Source organism: Brassica napus, assembly GCF_020379485.1.
Source record: "Brassica napus cultivar Da-Ae chromosome C8 unlocalized genomic scaffold, Da-Ae chrC08_Random_4, whole genome shotgun sequence".
Taxonomy (NCBI): domain Eukaryota; kingdom Viridiplantae; phylum Streptophyta; class Magnoliopsida; order Brassicales; family Brassicaceae; genus Brassica; species Brassica napus.
In genome coordinates, this window is record NW_026014357.1 from 6,793 (window position 1) to 14,788 (window position 7,996).

The 7,996-nt window shown below is 33.3% G+C and overlaps 1 pseudogene; it reads right to left on the minus strand.

The window, feature by feature from the left end:
- Positions 1-3,220: 3,220 nt before the first annotated feature.
- On the minus strand, positions 3,221-5,795 carry LOC125595009 (annotated as a pseudogene).
- Between the last annotated feature and the right edge of the window lie 2,201 nt (positions 5,796-7,996).

Sequence of the window (7,996 nt, forward strand, 5' to 3'; positions counted from 1 at the left end):
GGCCCTGATAGAAACAAGACGTGCCAGGTTGATAAGAAGATCAACTATGTGAGGTGCCACTGTTCAGACATCTTTTATGAAAAGAAACACCAGCATGACTGCTTTTGTACTATTAAGGAACCTTGTGGTGATTACTAAAGACAACAAGGCTGCTACTTCTACAAAAACTTCCTTCTGGTGATTACTAAATATATTATTTAGTCTTACCAATAAACTTAATTTACTAATAAATAAGAGATGAGGGAGAAGAGTTTTATGTTAAAAATTTGCTATTTTACCAAATATCCAATCTGGTCCACAAAATATAAAAATAATTTTTAAGAAAATAAAAATTTCAATATAAATAATATTATTTCATTATATAAATTAGAAAACTGCATAATTTTATAAAATTAAATAATTACATAATTAATTTAGTGAATAAAAATACCATATAACTATATAGAGATACCAAATTATTTCATTTGTATATAATTTTTAAATACATGAATGTATATTTATATTCTATATGTTTATATAATGGACCGAATCAAATATCTATTTCTAAAATATTAATTTGTGATTTATTATGTCTTTCATAGATAGTGAATATCAGTATTTGATTTAATTAGTAAAGTCACATATATTCCAAAAAAATTGAGTCAATCGAAACGAATACGGACCGGATCAAATTTTATGTATATTTTATCCATCCTAATTTCTGTTATATCCAATTTTCGCATGGATACTTTTAACATATCTCCATATCCATTTGTCATATCGATGAATGTCTTTTTCGCATGATTAATTACGGTTGTGAAGAAAACAATTGGATTTCACCCAAACTGTGCACCTATTCAGCTGACCCATCTCTGCTTCCCTGATAACCTAATGATATTTGTTGATGGTAAGGATTAAGGAAGCATCCATTCGAGGTGTGACCAGTTTATTTGATAAGTTTGGCAGAACGCTCGTGTCTGTGCATCAGCATTGAAAATCCCACTATGTACGTAGCAGGAGTGGAAGAGCAGTGGCGAAAGCTGGTACTAATCAGTTTTCTTTTGAGGTGGGTAAGCTACCAGTTCACTACCTTGGCCTACCTCTACTTACTAATAAAATGATGATGGCGGCGGACTCTGCGCCTCTAGTCGAGAAAATAAGAATGCAGGTCTCCTCATGAAAGAACATATTCTTATTTTTCACGGGTAGAGCTCTTAAAATCAGTAATCATGAGTATAGTGAACTTCTTCTGTATATCAGCCTATCGAATTCAGTGGCGGATCCAAACCAATTATTTGACGGAGACACATAATTAATACATATATTAAATAATATTAAACTAATTCATATAAAGTAAATAACAACATATTTTTAAAAATGGTTGTATACCATTAATCATAAAAATAATCAAAACTGCAAGAAAATAATAAACTTTAATTTGTTCAACTCAGAACAGATTTTTCTAAAACTATTTTTTTCTTACAAATGCAACTAATCACAATAACATACTGTTACAATTAAAATTAATTTGAATGTATGTAAAAATTAGACTTCAAGTTTACACATATATAACAGTAATCAATATCATACATAACTTGTTTATAGTCATCATATCACAAGGACTAAACTCTAAAATATTAAACAAAATTAAATGGATTAATTAGTTTTTTTATTTCTTACTAGCAATTGCTACTGTCCTATTAAAGATGATTCAAAAATGTGCTAGAAAGTTGAAATCAAACAATGAATATATATTATAATAGAAAACTATGAAAAAAAACAAATAAAGAAAGAAATGAAAAGAATGCTAACAGAAAAAAAAAATTAACAATAAGAGAAAAATTAGGACAAGTCTCACATTATTGTCCAAGAGGTAAAAGTAAACCAGGGAGAAAAAAGCAACGCGATTGGCTTCGAACACTGTAACACCTTAACGTAACCGGAGGCATCTATACCGATTGTTCCACGATAATCAATAGTGACATTGCTAACTGATTAAGATTTATAAAGTAGTCGGGGCACGTGCCCCCGTTCGTTGTACCGTAGATCCGCCCTTGATCGACTCCCAAACATATCAAGAAATGGAGCGTTTATGTTCTGCATTCTTGTGGTCTAGTCCAGCTTTACAAACAATTAAATATAAAGCTTTTTAGTCGGAAGTCTGCAAACCACTACATGAAGGAGGACTGGCCATCAAACCGATAAAGGAAGCAAATACAGTGAGTTGTATGTAACTTGTGTAGAGGATTCTTTCCTCAAAGCCAACTTTATGGGTCGTGTGGATTCATAAAACATACCTGAACCGGCAGTCTTTTCGGACAGTAAAAGAGACTACAAACAGAAGATCTTGGATGTGGAGGAAGCTTCTCGAATGCAGAAATAGTTTAGAGAATTACTACAAAGTGGTAAATGGAGAGAGAGAACACCCTTTTGGTTTGATAACTGGTGTAAGAAGTGGAGACTAATTGATATCACAGGGCCCAGAGGCTACATTGACTTGGGAATGGCAGAGAAGCAACAGTCGCTACTGTCATAGAAACTCACCATTATGGAAAGCCAGAGAAGCAACAGTTGCTACTATCAAGGAAAAGCCATTACGCTAAATCTCTCACTAGGTGGTTCAACAATGGGTAGGATTATTTAAGAACAATATTTAAAATGATGTAATCTGTTTCTTTTTCAAACGAACGTCACACAAGTTGTAAAAGATGATTTTTTGGCTGAATACAATTTTACATCATCATCCTTAACAAAAGAGAATCTCTAGTCTAAGATTTAATAGTGAGGTCTCTGAAATCATTATTAGGTTAACAATAAACAAAAAATAAATTTGGTATTTTCTCTCCACCTCAAATTACATAACAGAAAATACAAATCTCCAAAATATTATCTTTCTAAGTTTATATCACAAAAATAGCACTCAAAAACTAAAATGACCAAAATAGCACATTTCTAAGTTTATCCTTTGAATTTTAATTTTTTTATTTTTCAAAATTTGAAATCTTATCCCCAAAACCTCATTTCTCAACTCTAAACTAACCCTAACCCCTAAACCCTAAACCCTAAACCCTAAACCCTAAACCCTAAACCTAAACCCTAAACTCTAAACCCTAAACCCTAAACTCTAAACCCTAAACTCTAAACCATAAATCCTAAACACCACCCTTTAACTCTAAACCCTAAGTTTGTGACTTTTGATAAAACAGTAAGTGCTATTTTTGTGACTTTTGACCTTGAATGCTAGTTTGGGAACAAAAACTTGATTTAGTGTTATTTTTGTCTTTTTCTCTGACAGAAAACAGATAATATAGAGAAATACATACACTGCTCTTCAAAAGTGGGGGTTGAATGCAAAAACAAATACACAGTTGATTAATCATTATGAAGCAGCAGCTGAGATGTGGTTTGGATATCTGATGATCAATAAGGGTTCCTATGTGGAGTAGAACGAGGAGGGTTCAAAAGAGGTTGAAGTGCCTTCACCACAATGCTCATGTTTGGTCTAAAATTTGCCTCATATTGCACGCACAGTGCAGCCACCGCAGCTAGCTGATCATCATCATATGGCATATATAAGACCACAAATTAAATTGTCATAGAAATGAATGTGGACAGCAAAACTATCGCTTTTTTTTTTATTTGGCATTTTGAAGTAAAAGGTAAAAAAAAAAAAACAGAATGTGGTTTCTCCCTACTTCCTTTGGTTATCTCAGTAGAGAAAACTGGTCTTCTACGTTATAACCAAAGTATCTTATATGCTGCAATGAAACAATGATATGAGAAAACAATGTTTATGGGATTATTAATACCTTGGCAACAGCTTTGGAGGGGTACTCTCCAAGTAGTCTTGCCATCAACACATAGCTTCACCTTGTCTTCGCTCAGTTTAGGGGTTGCCTGAGACACAACATACAAAAATCATACTATTTGAGTAACGATAATTAGACTTTTATTCTTTAACATTTTCCGATATTTTGAGTCAAATTGGTCTTCTAAAAACCTTTGTTTATCAATAAAAGCAAACCAGAACCAGAAACAGAGAAGACTGCACTAAAACATTACCCAAGTCACTAGACTTTGTTGTCCACGAGGTAAGGTATGGTCGACTGGTTTACGACCAGTAAGGAGCTCTAGCAGAACAACAACTGCAAAACTGTACACGCTCTTTGTGCTCAATGTTCCCGTCATTGCATACCTGTTCACACACATAACCCAACAATGTTTAAGCTCTAGATTCAACTGTGAGAAGGGAGGCAAGTAGAACCAAGATGATTTGTTTGAATGAAACAAACTGAAAATCAAAGAAAATATTTTTACAAAAGGGCATTACTCAGGAGCGTGATAGCCAAAGGTTCCTAGTACACGAGTAGAGTGAAGTCGAGCAGCCATGTCAGGCGCTTGATTAGAGAGATCGAAGTCACCAATCTTGGCAACATCGTCATCAAAGAGAAGCACGTTGCTGGATTTGATGTCACGGTGGATAACCTGAGGGTTGACCTTCTCGTGCAAGTACTCAAGCCCTCTGGCTGCACCAACAGCGATCTTGACTCTCTGATGCCACGTCATAACAGGACCTCGCAGCGCTCCTTTCACGCCTTTTCGGCCTGCACCACCAAAGAGATACATCCATAGTTTCATGAAGATGTTCAAGTCTCCAGTGAGATTAATCCCATATAAAGTTGAATCATCACTCACCATGAAGAACATCATGAAGAGATCCGTTAGGAGCATACTCATAAGCAAGAACACGGAGAGGGCCATCAACACAATAACCCACAAGCGCAATAACATTTTCGTGTCGCAATCTCGAAACCATTGATATCTAGAAAAAAAAGCTTCTACTATTAATAAAAGAAAGGTAAACAGAACATTCTCAAAGGAGCTGTTTGGTACAGAACCATTTACACATGGCATTGTAGTAGTAGTACTATATACCTGGGAAAGAAATTCTTGGTCAGGCTGCTTGCTAGAATCAAGTTTCTTGATGGCAGATGTGATACCGCTTTTAAGAACACCGTGAAACACCCTTCCATAAGAGCCCTCACCCACCAAGGCCTTGGAACCATAGTTCTCGGTTACATCACTCAGTTCATCAGCTGGGATGGCTGGTACAGCAATAGGCTCCATCTGAACAACGGGCTGATTCATGGGTGGATCAGATCTTAGATAGTGGCTTCCACTGTCACCTTTAGGACAATAAAATCCCATTAAGCCAAAGGATGGGAACTAAGAGAAACATTAACGATACAGGGAAGTGGAGATACCTGCAGGGATGTGGCTTGGCATTGGTCTAGTATCATCACCATTACGGAAACCATCATCATTCCCACACCAACCAAAGCAGCTCATGATACAACTCTTCTACTACACGACAAGTTAACTAAACTGCAACAGTAACCAAAAAAAAGACTATCAGGATAAGGTTCTGTAGACCTAAGAGTGACCACAAGTCAATTTCAGGAAACATAATTAGAACTGAGAAACGAGGAAGCAATACTTATTTAGGGTTCCGTTTTAATAGATCAAAATCGAGATGAGTTTCGGAACCCTTAATAGAAAGTTTCTTAATTTAGAGTGCTATAAAATGGAAACTATGTACAAAGGATGAAGAAGAAGAAGAAGAAGCATGAGAGTACCTGTTTGGGTTTAGCGACGAGAAAGAGGAAGTTGGGAAAGTAGAGAGAGAGTTTTGAAATTATATCTCTGCTTAGTGTCTAAGCTTTGATAATGGTTCGACGCGTCTCTCTTTTAGAGAGAAGATGATCACTTTTTAAACCTCTCTCTCATCTCTCTCATTAGTTGGCAGATTCAATCGAATACCCAAATTAGCCTTTGACTTTAAAAGACCACACCTAAAATCCCCAAAATAACCTTAAAATAGTACTGTTCCGCAGGATATATCTTCCATCGTTCTAAGATCATCTTCTAACTCAATTCCAAAACACTATTTTAACGTGATTTTCATACTATTTTAGTGAAACATCTTCATTCCAACATTAAAATTATATACCATTTTAGCGTGACACACTATATTTCACACCAAATTTGGTGTGAAATTATAGTGTTGCACTAAAATATTATAACTTTTAGTGTTGGATTGGAGAGGTTAAATGTAAAAATCGCACTAAAATAGTTTTTTGGAGTTGAGTCGGAGATGATAAATTTTTTAGTATTGAAATCACACTATAATCTTGACACTATAAGGTCATCTCCAACACAACACTAAAACACTATTTTAGTGTAATTTTGACACCAAAACCTTTTCAAACCCAACACTAAAATCACATTATTTTAGTGCCAACTATAATTTCTCACCAAATTTGCTATTGACCACACGATAACACTATTCACCACTAAAACACTATTTATTTATTTTATTATTATAATAGACAATTAGATAAATGACAATTAAAAACATAATATATATAATATTATAAAATAGTTTTTAGTGTAAAGTTTGATGCTGTGGTTGGAGAAGAAAAAAACCTTTATTGCTAGAACTATACTAAAATAGTGTAATTTTGACGCTTTAATAGTATCATTGGTTGAAGTAGCCTTAATGTTATAGTCAACTTGATGATGGTCATGTGATTCATGTCTATCATCTACCAGCACAAGAAAAACAATTCATAAGAAGACAAAATAACTTACTCCACTCAACTAATACAATAGCCAACTTAAAAGAACATTTACGAAGCTCAGAGACATTAGATGAATAACAACATATAGCATATACAGTTTCAGATGACATGTGATTTGGATATCTGATAAAAAAAAGTTTTTATGTGAATGTGAAGTCTTCACCACAACGCTCATATTCCGTAAACTGAATTACAAAAAAAAATAGAAAAAGCTAATCAAGGATAAGGTTTTGTAGACCTAAGAGTGACCACAAGTCATTACAAGGAAACAAATTAGAACTGAGAAACGAGGGATCAATACTTATTTAGGGTTCCGTTTAAATAATCAAAATCGACATGAGTTTCGGAATTCCGTCGAGAGAAAGTTCCTTAATTTAGGGTGGTATCAAAATGGAAACTCTGTACAAATAGAGAGAATTATAGCATGAGTACCTATTTGGCGACTAAGTTGGGAAAGTAGAGAAAATTTTGAAATTCAATATCTGTTTAGCCCGTTTCTATTCCATCTCTATATTTTTCTTTTTAAAATATAGAATCTCTGTTATAAATGTGAATTTACTCCAATATATGCTTCAATAATAGAGACTAGATTTTGATTTGTGCGTCCGCGCGCGCAGATATTTGCTTTTAATTTTTGTAAACGTTCAAAAATTAAATATATACATTATTGTACTAATTAAATTAGAAGATGCTAATTAATTAAATATAACTGAGTTAGTTTTATTATTCTGAAAATTTAAATAATTTTGATTAATTTAATTTTTAATAAACCAATAAATTGATCTGATTATTTAATCTATTTCATAGTTTTTCTTTTATGGATTGCAAAATTGAATTTTTGATTTTGATTTTTTAAGTAGATGAAAGATTGCATATCTTCTAAATTTATTAGCTAACTAAATATTAGGCAATTTCGTAACAATTTTTATGGAAATTGCTATTTATAAGATCAAAGGCATTGGATGGTAATTATTGAAGAAATTTTAGGGTTAAGATTTATTTGTACTTCAGTTTTAATAGTTTATACATTCTCTATTTTAGAGAAAATATAGAGATATACATTGGAGATGCTCTTACTGTTTAAGCTTTGATAAATTGTTTAGACTCCTTTTTAGAGGATAATCACTTTTTAAACATCTTTCATTAGTTGGCAGACTTAATCAAATACCCTTATTACCCTTTAGCCCTATTAAATTTAATATACTAATTTAGGTCCAATATTTTATCTACTGTTAACAAGTCATAGTAGGACCATTTATAAATTAGGTAATATGACATATTTGATTATTTACATTAATAATAAACCAGCAGTAAATTTGTAGGACCACTTATAAATTATGTTACATTTGTAGGACCACTTATAAATTAGGTAAAAT